This window comes from Armigeres subalbatus, chromosome 3 (genome assembly GCF_024139115.2).
Source record: "Armigeres subalbatus isolate Guangzhou_Male chromosome 3, GZ_Asu_2, whole genome shotgun sequence".
NCBI classification, from domain to species: Eukaryota; Metazoa; Arthropoda; class Insecta; order Diptera; family Culicidae; genus Armigeres; species Armigeres subalbatus.
Window position 1 is genome coordinate 62,284,813 of NC_085141.1, and position 13,781 is coordinate 62,298,593.

Genomic DNA, 13,781 nt, shown 5'->3' on the forward strand with positions numbered 1-13,781 from the left:
TCCTGTTGGCCTGCCTGGTACTCAGCAGTCTTGGCCGTACTACTGGTACTCGCTACTGCTGCCTGCGACATCACTGGAGATCGCTGCAGCTTCCCACTCTTTGCGAAAACATTCGCCCCGCCTGCTCCTTCGTTGTTTGTAGAATTTGTTTCCATGTTACAAGGGTCCCCCCTCCGGGCCGTTATCTCTACCTGTTGTAGATAGTCGCCTCTTATGATCCCATGGGTGCCTTTGTAAACAGTGAGGTCCATGCAAGGGTTGACTCCGGTGCCTTATAACACCGTGTTCAGAGCCGGATCGGTGTAAATCAGGAATGGTGCATCTGAACCTACTACCCACCGGTATAGGTGACAGGTTTTGAGCGTTACCGGAGGCCTGCCAGGTTGTTTATCGGGACGGAGGCAGACGAACCATTAGCCTGCTTGCCATTTCAAGAAGATGTCACTCTTTTTTACTCAGGAAACAGAATAGCTCGACTGTCAGCCCATATACGCCTAGTCCTATCCATAAACCGAGAATCGCCCAATGTCGTTTGCCGTGACCAGTATACCATAATCAGGATCTTACTGGTATGAATCCTGATGTGCCGGTTGGCACTCCTCTTGGGCTTGTGTGCTTTGAGCGGCGCACGGTCGCTGTGATAGGGCCTGCTTGCAGACACATGCAGCTTTTTATAGAGGATCAACAGAGCCCACTGTCAAACCCCACCACATCCTAGACAGGCCCCCTAACTCGCAGTGGCCATGGGGAGGGGTCGTCAAGCCCTTGGACAAAGTCCCTGCTGCCCCTGCTGCTGTGTGTGTGTGTGTGTGTGTGTGTATGTCTGTGGACAAATAAATCTCACTCATTTTTTGGTACTTATCCCAAGCCGATTTGCTCGCAACAAGTTGCATTCGACGCAGAATTCTGTCCCATTGTTTCCTATTAAAAATTGGGCGGATCGGACTATGGGCTTGGGAATTATGGTCAAAATCAAGGTTTCGACTTTTCGTTTCAATGAGACCAAAGCAAGCGTTTTTTTATCTTTCACCCATCAATATTTTCTCTAGAATTAGCATTGGAAGATGAACGAAATTCTTGCCTATTAGATGAAAATCCTTTTTCATTTCATTACTATCACCTTTCACTAACTTTTCGCGAGAATTATCTCAGAACAATTACAAAATTGTATGGCCGCGCCGGGATTCGAACCCAGAATAGTAGCAATAATAGCTGTGGGGATGCGCTTACTTTAGCCACACCACCACGCTATCTGTATGAAAGCGTTAAGTTATTTGTTCCACATATGCTACTCCTACTACCATTTGCATTGATGATGCCACGAAAAGACTCGAATATGAAAGAAAAAGAGCAAACCAACGTTTAGCGGCTATCGAAGTGAGCGAAAAATTGTTATCACTCTCCAGGCTGTTTTTCTTTCCCGAAAAGCGATTTCTCCCCGAAAACTTTCGTGAGGGAAAATCATCCTGAGATTGAGTGAGCATTATGAACCCTGGTCAAAATACATTTTTTTACATACAAATTTCTCACTCATGTTTTTGGTACTTATCTCAAGCCGATTTGCTCTCAGCAAGTTGCAATCGACGCAGAATCTTATCCCATTGTTTCCTATTGAAAATTGGGCGGATCGGATTACGGGCTCAGAAGCTACGGCCAAAATTTTTTTTTTCATGGAAAAAGTCACTTGAAAAAAAAAACGAGAAAGGCACCGTCACTGCTAGGTGGATATCTCTTGGTTTTTCTTCTGAAAATTGGTGTCAACTAAGTGTGGTCATTTGCGAAAAACACCATAGAAGCTAATTGGCGAAAATAACAATCCTAAGATGGCGAGTTCGGTTCTCCATTCAGTGTAGGGAAATTTCGGGTGGGAACCACTGTAGGACCGCACAAGATGCATATATTTCTGAAATTTTCCGGGCATGGAAAATCTTTCAATTAATAACTGTGGGTGGAAATGCAAAAAGGAAAGCTAAGTTGAAAACAGCCCAGGTTCTAACTGTGAGAAATTGAAAAAAAAAAGATTATTTAAATGAAAACGCGAATAACCTATCATAGATCATCATGTGATTAGAAATTGGACACGTGTTAATTATTAAAAATACAACTGATAACCGTACGTGATATCAGCTCAATACATAAACAACACATTACGTACAAATCAAAGTTTCTCACGCTCCAATATAAATGCCCAGTTTAGTCTCAAGACTGCATCGCTATTACTCAACAACTCAGACGCCGCATCTCGCGATAAGAACGCATAGCACGATCGGAAGGAAGAACCAACAACTACGCGTTAGTATCCCCTTTTATCGCTAATCGCGCACGTTTCGACGCCCTGCATTGTGTGGCAATTAGAAAACACTCTTCGCAGCCAGATTGATGTGTTTTTATTTTCCTTTCTTCCGAAACGCTCACATTTGTGATTGCCGTCGAAGAAGCGGGGCGCGCGCACGCGTTCATTACTCCGCGGCGGCACTTAAGGAAGTGGTTTGACCTTCACCCGCTACTAACGGTTCCCCTGTAGCTCTTGAATAATCACTCCAAATCACTCAAAATCGCTGAGACATTGAATAGTCGGTTGGGCTGACGAGGAAGGAAAAATCAGTCCATCGTCGTGGTTAGTGGCCTAGTTTAGGCGAACGAAAGAGCGTTCTGATTAACGGAACGGCTACAGAAATGGGCAATGAGCCAGCAATTGTGGTTTTTCGGAAGCTTTCAATAGCATTTTGTTTTTTTTTATTTAATCTACAATCATCACTCAGGGACACGCGATGCGTTCTTATTTTTGTTGTTGATAAACACGTTTACTGACTGCGATAAATTGCGGTTCAGCTGATAATCGTTATTTACTGAACCGTCATGATTTCTGGATTAGGGCGCGGTAAAACTGACCTAATTAACAACAAGAGCTGTAAGAACACTTATATTCATCACCATAAGATTACATCGTTTCTGCATATTTTTCTGTCTCACTCGATTGAGAGCAACTTTAATTAATGTCCGTTGCTTGGAGTCTTCTCAATCCTGATCTTCTTATAGCTAGCTAAACCCGTTCTACATCTTAATGCGTGAATCACACATGCAATTTTTCTACTCTCGAAAGCTGGATCTAAGGTACAGATTACGAAGGATAGAAAACTACAAAGAAGATCCTTAAGTAAGCAGCAAACCGATATCAGGTTTGTATAGAATAATAATGGAAGAGAATAAACGTAACAACTTGCAATACTTGCTCAACCAATACATCAATATATCTGTGTATATCGTCGGTACTGAACCTCATGATCTTCATCTTTGAATGAGCTGTGAACTGCAGATTCTTGGGTCTTATACATCATTGATGGCGGTAAGCACCAACGAGGATAATACGCCAATCCAGTATTATCCTCGATTTTCATAAGCACCAAGCGGTATTATACTCGATTTTCATCCCGGTATTAACTTTAATACGCCGATTTCGGCGTATTAAGATAATCCGAGATTTTCGAAATGTACGCAGCCGAAACCACATTTGCCCTCACACACACCTGCAAAGAAAAATAATGACAGTTGCATGTTTACTTTTTGTGCTGAGATTTTGTGCTTTACTTTGAATTCGAGTTTGCAAAAGTTTCAAGAACTGAGGTTTCTTTTGCGATTGTTAAAATCACACGTAAGTATACCTACAAATCATGAAGCAAGCGTAAAACATTAGCTTCTACTCATTCCCTTCCAGTTTATTTTGCGCCGACGCCCTGATGGCAAACATAAACAGCCGGAAGTCGAACATTTTGCTGGTGCCAACCTGGGACCTGGACTCGTTTCAAATGCTAGTGAGTAGCACGAAATGAAAGTGGATCGCTAAATCATTTGGCCACGTTCTGGGCTGTGGAACCGGGGTAATCATGAACGATACGCACCCGTGGCAGCACATAAGAACCTGCTGCTTCTGCTTTCATAGTTTCCCTTGCGCCAAGTGCTCAAGATCTGCTGAACAATCGCTCCGAGATTTTAGGTTCCGGATAAAATGATTCCATCGTGCTCGATCATATGCGTAAGTATATACCAGTCAAAATGAGGGTGTCTTTTACTCATTGTGATATTTATTTTTTCCTTGCAGTTTGTCGGAAAAATCGAACACCAAACGTGTGGCTACTGAATCAACTTCTAACTACATATCTGGCAATCAAGATTTAGGAGCATTTACGGGTTTGATCGGTTTTGTGCTAATGGACAAGAGTGGTTTTCGGGAACTATTGTGGCTCAGAAGATTCTTTGTATTTGAAGAGGAACCGATCATGAAAAACTGACAGGACAAAACCTGCTAAAGTCCATATTACCTGATAACCATGATGATAGTAATTGTTCTCAAAATATCGAGAGTGGCAATGCTATGTATATATATTTCAAAGTACGATGGTATGATCTAATTGTTAAAAATAAATTCGAATAGGTATGCACACGAAACATATCTTTTTCTTTAATAGGCTATTTAGATTGCGCAATTTATTATAATATAGTGATACAGAGTAACTAGAAGCCAATCCCCATAAATTCTATTTCCTTTCTCTGCTTTAACACGATTTTGAATATGATAAAGTTGTAATCTGAATAGGCTAGAAGCTGCATTGCTCCGTGTCTAGTTTTATTAGTTCATTAGAACGAGATGAGCTGGCCAAGGGCCGAAAGTCTCGTTAATAAAGACAATAATAGTTGTTCTGCATAGTTAATGAATATAAGCTGTAAATGAATATGGGAACTCTCCAAGAGTTCCACCGAGAATTCCTTCGAGACCTCCTGAATAAATTCCTTCAGAAATGTTTTAAGGTTTTAAAGTAATTCTTTCAAAAAATCCTCCAGGAGTACCTCAAGTGATTCCTCTGAGAATTACTAAGGGAATTTCTACATGAATTCCTCCGGGCAGTGGAGTAGGCACGGGGTGGGAGGGGGTGGTGTCGTTCGAACCCTCTCAAATTAATTGCGGCGCTGAATAGAACTTATAGTACATACATAGATCTGTTTTATTAGAGATTAACTAGTGATATTGAAATTGCTCCATCATATGCAATTCAGAACATCCCCCAAGAACAATTTACTGACGCCCTGTCCGGGCATCTCTTTGGGACTTCTTCAAAGAATTCCAATTTGGGACTGACTCCGTGATTTCCTCACAGAGCTCATCCAGAAATACATCCGGAAATTTTTCAAGGAATTGGTCCGGAAATTCCTCCAGGAATTCTCAAGATTTCGTCCTAAAATTCTTCCAGAATTTCCTCCAAGAATTTCTCTAGGATTTCTTCCGAGAAATCCACCAGGAGTTCTTTCGGAAATTCCTCCAGCGATTCCACCAGGAATTCCTCCGCGACTTTCTCCACGAATTACTCCAGAAACTCATCCGGGAATTTCTCCAGGAATTCATACAAGAAACCCAATTCCTTCGGGAACTTCCCCAGCCATTCCTCCGGGAATCCCTCCAGGAATTTTTGAAAGAGTGCTTCCGAGAATTTTTACAGCAGATCCTCCGAGAATTCCACCAGCGATTCCTCCACGAAATCCTTCGCGACTTCCACCAAGAATTACCCCATTAATTGTCCCAAAAATTCTTGCAGGAATTCCTCTGGAAGTCCCTCCAGAAATTCCTCTGGAAGTCCCTCCAGGAATTCCTCTGGAAGTTCCTCCAGAAATTCCTCTGGGAGTTCCTCCAGGAATTCCTCTGGAAGTTCCTCCAGAAATTCATCCGGAAGTTCCTCTACAAATTCCTCTGGCAGCTTCTCCAGGAATTCTTCCGGAAGTTCCACCAACAATTTTTCTGGGAGTTCCTCCAGGAATTCTTCTGAAAGTTTCTCCAAGAATTTCTCCGGAAGTTTCTCCAACAATTCCTCTGGAAGTTCCTCCAGAAATTCCTATGGAAAACCCTTCCGAAATTCCTCTGGAAGTTCCTCCAAGAATCCCTCGTCTATGAATTTCTCACGGAGTTCCTCCAGGAATTCCTCTGGAAGTTCCTCCAGGAATTCCTCTGGGAGTTCCTCTAGAAATTCCTCTGGGAGTTCCTCTAGAAATTCTAGAATTTTTCTGGAAGTTCTTCTAGAAATTCTTCTGGAAGTTCTTTTAGAAATTCCTCCGGAAGTTCTTCAAGAATTCCTCTAGAATTTCCTTCAGGAATTCCTCTTTTGATGTTTCCCTTTTGACGTTCCTCCAGGAATTCCTCCTTAATTACCTCCAACCATCCTCTGAAAATTCCTCCTAGAACTCCTTCGAAAGTTCCTCCAGAAATTCCACCTGAAGCTCCTCCAGGAATTCCTCCTGAAGTTTCTCCAAGAATTCCTTTGCAAGTTAATCCGGAAGTTCCTCCAAGAATTCTCAGGAAGTTCCTCCAGAAATTCCTCTGGAAGTTTCTCCAGGAATTCCCCTGGGAGTTCCTCCTGTAGTTTCTCCAGAAGTTTTTCTGGAAGTTCCTCCAAGAAGTCCTCTGGAAGTTCCTTCTGAAATTTCTCTGGAAGATCCTCTGGAAGTTCCTCCAGATATTCCTCTGTAAGTCCCTCCAGGAATTTCTCCTGAAGTTCCTTCTGGAATTCCTCTTGAAGTTCCGCCAGGAATTGCTCCTGAAGTTCCTCCACGAATTCCTCCGAAAATTCCTCTGAAAATTCTTAAGGAAGTTCCTCTGGACGTTCCTCCAGAAGTTTCTCTGGAAGTTCCTCCACAAATTCCTCTGGAAGTTTCTCTAAGAACTCCTCTGGAAGTGCCTCCAGGAATTCAACTGGGAGTTCCTCCAGAAATTCCTCCAAATGTTCCTCCATGAATTCCTTCGGAAGTTGCTCCAGAAATTCCTCCGAAAATTCCTTCGGAAGTTCATCCAGAAATTCCTCCGACAGATCTTCCAGGAATTCCTCTGTGAGTTCTCACAAGAATACATCTGGTAGTTCTTCCATAAATTCCAATGAAAGTTTCTCCAGAAATTCCTCTGTAAATTCCTGCAGGAGTTATTCCAGAAGTTCCTCCAGGAATTCCTCTGGAAGTTTTTCCAGGAATTCCTCTGGAAGTTTCTCCAGGAATTCCTCCAAAAATTCTTCCAAAATTCCTGAAGGGACTTACAGAGGAATTTCTGGAGGAACTTATAGCGGAATTTCCGGAGGAACTTCCAGAGGACTTCCTGGAGGATCTTCCAGAGAAATTCCAGAAGTAACTTCCAGAAGACTTCATGGAGGAGCTTCCGAAGAAATTCCTGGACGAACTTCCAGAGAATTCTTGGGGGAACTTCCGGATTAGCTCCCAAAGGAATTCTTGGAGAAACTTCAGGAGGAATTCCTGAAGGAGCTTCAGGTGGATTTTCTGGAGCAACTTCCAGAGGAATTTCTGTAGGAATTTCCGAAGGAGTTCTAGAAGAAATTTTCAGAGGATGGTTGGAGGTAATTAAGGAGGAGTTCTGGAGGAACATCAAAAGGAATTCCTGAAGAAACGTCAAGAGGAATTCCTGAAGGAACTCCTAGAGGAATTCTTGGAAGAACTTCCAGGGCAATTCTTGCTGGATCTACTGGGAAAATTCCTGGAGAAACTTCTGGAAGAATTCCAGGAGAAACTTTCAGAGGAATTACAAGAGGAATTTCCAGAGGAACTCCTGGAGGAATTTTAAGAGGAATTTCTGGAGGAACTCTCAAAGGAATTCCTGGAGGAACTCCCAGAGGAATTCTTGGTGGAACTTCCGGAAGAATTCCTGGAGAAACTTCCAGAGGATTTTCTGGAGGAATTCCAGAGAAATTTCTAGAGGAACTTCCACAGGAATTCCTGGAGGAACTCCCACATGAATTCCTGGAGGAACTTTCAGAGGAATTCCTGGAGGAACTCCGTGAGGAATTCCTAGAGGAACTCCGTCAGGAATTCCTGGAGGAACTTTCGGAGGTATTCTTCCAGAGGAATTCCTGGAAAAACTTCCAGAGGAATTCTTGGAGGAACTTCTGGAATAACTCCTGCAGGAATTTTCAGAGAAATTTATGGAAGAACTACCAGATGTATTCTTGTGAGAACTCACAGAGGAATTCCTGGAGGATCTGTCGGAGGAATTTCTGGATGAACTTCCGAAGGAATTTTCGGAGGAACTTCCGAAAGAATTCCTGGAGGAATGTCTGGAGGAACTCCCAGTTGAATTACTGGAGGCACTTCCAGATGAGTTCTTAAAGAAACTTCCAGAGGAATTTGAGGAGAAACTTCCAGAGAAACTTCTGGAGGAACTTCCAGAGAAACTTCTGGAAGAACTTCCAGAGGTATTACTAGAGGAGCTTCCAGAAGAATTCCTGAATGAACTTCCAGAGGAATTCCTGAAGGAATTTCCGTAAGAATTTTTAGAGGAATTTTCGGAGGAATTCTTGGAGGAACTTCAGGAGGAGTTCCTGGTGAAACTTCAAGAGGAACTTCAGGAGAAATTCCTGGATGGACTTACAGAGGATTTTTTCGAGGAAATTCCAGAGGACTTCCTGCAGGATCTTCCAGAAAAATTTCAGAAGTAACTTCCAGAGGACTTCTTGGAGAAACTTTCAGAGGAATTCCTGGAGTGTGGGGAATAAAGTGAGTCTGAAAAATGCATTTGCATTTGTTGGTTACATTGATGCATAAAGTGGTAAAAATAATGTAACCCTTAAGTGTGAGAATGTGCCCCCTTTTAATAGCTCAGAATTAAACGTGTGGTTGAAGAACGTTTGGGGTGTAAAGCTTATCCATAGTACGCCACTAAACCCTACAGAAAACGGAATGGTCGAAAGCAGTATGCAAGGCAGTCTACGTAGAGATAACTGGAAGGAGGCTATAATGTGTACTGTGACAGCTTATCATTAGCTTCTTAGGGTGTCAGGCCATTTGGCCGAATGCCGTCTGGCCGAATGCCGTTTGGCCGAACGCCATTTGGCCGAATGCCGTTTGGCCGAACGGGTCGTTTGGCCGAATGCCGTTTGGCCGAATAGTTTAAAAAAAATAACCTCAAATTACGAGTAGCGAAGAGTGAGAAATGAAACGTGAGTAATGAAAAGTAAGATGTGAGAAGGAAGATGTGAAAAGTGTGAAGAGAAAAGTGAACGGAGAACTGAGAACAGAGAACTTTTACCTTCTTCCTCCTCTTTTATTCTCCTTCCTTTTCCTTCTTCCTTCTTCTTCTTTTTCCTTCTTCCTTCTTCTTCATTCTCCTTTTTCCTCCTTCCTACTTTATTTTTCCTTCTTCCTTCTTCCTCCTTCTTCCTTCCCCTTCTTCATTTTTCCTTCTTTCTTTTTCCTTTGTACTTGTCTCTTTTCCCTTCTTCCTTTTACATTCCCCTTTCTTTCTTCTTTCTTTTTTCTTCTTCTTTCTTATTCCTTCTTCCTTCCACCTTCTTCCTGCTTCTTTCTTCCTTCTTCCTTCTTCTTCTATCTTCTTCCTTCATCCTTCATCCTTCTTTCTTCATCCTTCTTCTTTCTTCCTTGTTCCTTCTTCCTTCTTCTTTCTTCATTCTTCCTTCTTCCTTCTTCTTTCTTCCTTCATCCTTCTTCTTGTTTACTTTTTTCTACTTCCTTCTTCTTCTTACTTCTTCCTTCTTCCTTCTTCTTTCTTCCTTCATCCTTCTTCTTGTTTCCTTTTTTCTACTTCCTTCTTCCTTCTTCCTTCTTCTTTCTTCCTTCTTCCTTCTTCCTTCTTCTTTCTTCCTTCATCCTTCTTCTTGTTTCCTTTTTTCTACTTCCTTCTTCCTCCTTCCTTCTTCTTCTAACTTCTTCATTCTTCCTTCTTTCTTCTTCCTTCTTCCTTCTTCTTTCTTTCTTCTATCTTCTTCTTCTATCTTCTTTTATCTTCTTCCTTCTTCTTTCTTTCTTCTTCCTTATTCATTCTTCCCCTTCTTCCTTCTTCTCTCTTCCTTCTTCCTTCTTCCATCTTTCTTCTTCCTTCTTCCTTCTTCCTTCTTCTTTCTTCCTTCTTACTTCTTCTTTCTTTATTCTTTCTATCTTTTTCCTTCTCCTTCTACCTTCTTCCTTTTCCCTTCTTCCTTCTTCCTTCTACCTTATTCCCCATCTTCCTTCTTCTTTCTTCCCTCGTCCTTCTTCCTTTTTCCTTCTTGCTTCTTCCTTCTTCCTTCTTCATTCTTCCTTCTTCTTCTTTATTCTTCCTTTTTTCTTCTTCCTTCTTCCATCTTCCTTCTTCCTTCTTCCATCTTCATTCTCCCTTCTTCCCTCTTCATTCTTCCTTCTTTTTTCTTTCTGATTCTTTCTTCTTCCTTGATTCTTTCTACTTTGTCTTTACTTCTTCTTTATTTGTTTTTCATTCAAAGAATTTCAACTATTCGGCCAAACGGCATTCGGCCAGATGGCGTTCGGCCAAATGACCCTTTCGGCCAAATGACATTCGGCTAAACGACATTCGGCCAAACGGCATTCGGCCAAATGACCCCAAACCCTTCTTAGTATGCTGGCATTTCAAATGCCAACTACGATTGAATTTCAAATTCGTTACAATTTTTCTATTATTGTCATTTTTAAATATTTTAGTTTAATTCATTATTTTTATCATGAAATAAGAAATATGTTCCACTTTATGCATCAATGTAACCAACAAAAGCAAATGCATTTTTCAGACTCACTTAATTCCCCACATGGAGTAACTTCCAGAGAATTCTTGAAGGAACTTCCGGATTAACTCCCAAAGGAATTCTTGGAGAAACTTCAGGAGGAATTCCTGGAGGAGCTTCAGGTGGAATTCTAGGAGGAACGTCAAAAGGAATTCCTGAAGAAACGTCAAGAGGAATTCCTGAATGAACTTCTAGAGGAATTCCTGAAGAACTTCCGGAGGAATTTCTAAAAGAACTTCCAGAGGAATTTCTAGGGGAACTTCCAGAAGAATTCCTGGAGGAACTCCCAGAGGAATTCTTGGAGAAAATCGTAGAAGAATTCTTGGTGGAACTTCCGGAAGAATTTCTGGAGAAGCTTCCAGAGGAATCTTGGAATTTCTCCGGAGTTCCTCCAAGAATTCCTCCAGGTTTTACTCTAGAAGTTCCTACTGGAAACTCTACAGCAGTTTTCCTGGAAATGCTCTAAGATTTTCTCAGGAATTCCAGGAAATTCATAGAGCAGTTTCTCCTGGAATTCTTCAGGAGTTCGATATGGAATACCTCCAGGAGTTCCTCCCTCTGGAATTCCTCCAGGAGTTCCTCTAGAACAGGTTCCTTTTGGAACTTCAAGGATGCTTCCAGGAGTTCCTTCATTTCTCCAGGAGTTTCTTCTAAATTACTTCCGGGAATTCCTCCAGGAGTTCCTCCTCAAACTCCTCCTGGAATTCGTCCAGGAGATCTTTTGGAATTCCCCCAAGAGTTCTTCCTGGAATTCCTCCAGAAGTTCCTCTATTAATTACTTCAAAAGTTTCTGTGGGAGTTGGTCCTGAAAATCCTCCAGGAGTGCGTCCTGTAAGTCCCTTCGGGAGTTCCAGATTCCTCTTGGAATTCCAGGAGTGCTTCCAGGAATTCCTCCTAGAATTCTTCCAGGAGTTTCTCCTGGCACTCCTTCAAGAGTTTCTCATGGAAATCTTCCAGAATTTTTCCTGGAATTCCTGCAGCAGTTCCTCCTGGAATTCCTCCGGAAGTTTCTCATTGAATTCCTACAGGAGTTCCTCTTGGAATTACTCCATTCGTTCCTCTTGAGATTCCTCCGGAAGTTCCTCCTGCTGGAAAACTGCTAGAGGAATTCCAGGAGAAGCTCCTGGAAGCACTATATACTAGAATTCCAAGAGGAACATGTTATAGAGGAACTCCTGGAAAATTTTCAAGAGAAACTCATGGAGCAATTCCAGGAGGATCTCTTGGAGGAATTCCATGAGAAAATCCTGGAGAAATTCCAGGGAAGCTCATGGAGGAGTGGAGAAGCACTTTAGGAGAAACTCCTGGAGAAAATGAGGAACTTCTGGAGGCACTCCTGGAGTTCCCAAAAGGAACCTGTTCTAGAGGAATTTCAGGATAAACTCCTTGGGGAATTCCAGGAGGAACTCCTTTAGAAATTCCAGGATGAAGAAGAATTCCTGAGCTCCTGAAGGAATTCTAAGAGCAATCCCCGGAAAATTTTGAGGGAGAACTCCTGGAAAAATGCAGGAAGAACTGGAGTCCTGAAGGATTTCCAGGAGGAACTTCTGGAAGGATTCCATGAGAAACTTACGGAGGTATTCCAGGAAGAACACCTATAAGTATTCCAGAAACAAATCCCGGAAACATTCCAGGAACTCGTGAAAGAATTCCTGAAAGAGTTCTGCAGGAATTCCAGGAGGAATTTAAAAAATCCATGGATGAACTCCTGGAAGATTTTCAAGAGGAATTTCTGGAGGGACTCCAGGAGAAACTCATTAAGGAGTTCCAGGAAGAACTTCAAAAGTTATTACAGAAGGAACTACCAAAGGAGTTCCAGGGGAAACACCCCGAGGAATTACAGAAGGAGGGATTCTGGGGGGAATTCTCTGAGATTGGGAGCCATTTCTGGATGTAATTGTGGAGCAAATCCTAAAACAAAATTGTTAGAAACCTCTGAGAAATTACTTGCGGAAATTCTAGGAAAAATTCTTGTAGAAATCTAAAACATATTTTTTCTTGAATTATAATATGAATTGCTAGACAAATTCCAAAAGGAGCCTCTGGAAGTCTCGGAAGAAATGGTGGAGAAATTTCTAATGCCATTCTTGGAACAAAATTTCCCGATTTTTTTCGGAGGGATTTTGGAAGTAGTTTCAGGAGCAATTCCTAGAGGCTGTTGCTTACCCTTCTTTCAGAAGTTCTTCCTAATGCCTCTCGGAATTCGTACAAGAATTATTCCAGATGTTCGTTAAGGCATTTCATTTGGATTTTGCCTGGAGGTAGGGAATGAAATCCTGGAGGAAGCTTAAACAAAATCTTGAAAGACTTCGCAGGGGTCTGAAAGCTTTCAGAAGGAAATGGTTCGAGCAATTCCTTCGTATCCTCAATGGAATTCGACGACAAATTCATGAATGAATAAGGTGGAGAATTTTTCGAAAAAAAAAACTCGACGCAAGTCCGGATAGTTTGCAATGAAATTTCTTGAGGAATTCCTTGTGTAGAACTGGAACTCATAAATTTATTACAGTCAAATATTTGGGGAATCCTGATGAACTCCTATTACTTCATGGAATAGTTCCCAAAACAAATGTTAACATGGAATATCCGGAATAACTTTTTGAATTAATTAATAATGTCCACAGGAGTTTTTGGAAGATTCGCCGAAACATTGCCGAGGAATGCCCTAAGCGAGTTCTGGTGTAGTATTCGGAAGAATCTTCAAAGCAATTGATGGAGTAATCCTTAGCACTTAGCGATGAGTTACTGGATAATTTTTCGAAGTATTTCCAGAAATGATGTGAAAAGTACTAGAAACAAGTCTGATGCTAGTATCGGCGGAGATCCCAAACGTATTCTCCTGGGTTTCTAGTGGTTTCAATAATTTCAACCGATGATCCGACGGTTGCCACGGGATGCTTGCAAGCGATGATTTTTTTCGGCAAGCTTTTGCCTTACTCACAACGTACAAATTAATTTAATTTAAATTGTTGAAAATCTGCGAACTTCTACGAAGTTTCATCTCGGAACCGATATTTTGGAATTAATCGCAATCTAATTTGAACGAAACACGGAACATAAACAAAACAGAAGTTATCAATGATTATTTATGTTTCTATCATTCTCATACGCACACTATCTCACTACACTGCAGGACGAAAAGTGGCTGCGTGCTTAATACGAGTTTGGTGCTTACCGAAGGAGGTATTAAATTTAAACTCGGATTTTCTTAAATCCGTATTAAAT

General features: G+C 41.6%; 1 long non-coding RNA gene across 1 annotated transcript; it reads left to right on the forward strand.

Annotated features, from left to right (window-relative positions):
* The first annotated feature begins 3,392 nt into the window (after window positions 1-3,392).
* LOC134220542 (uncharacterized) lies at window positions 3,393-4,446 on the forward strand. Its single transcript, XR_009981944.1, has 3 exons — window positions 3,393-3,652; window positions 3,716-4,033; window positions 4,100-4,446. It is a non-coding gene; the product is annotated as an uncharacterized LOC134220542 (long non-coding RNA).
* The last annotated feature ends 9,335 nt before the right edge of the window (window positions 4,447-13,781 follow it).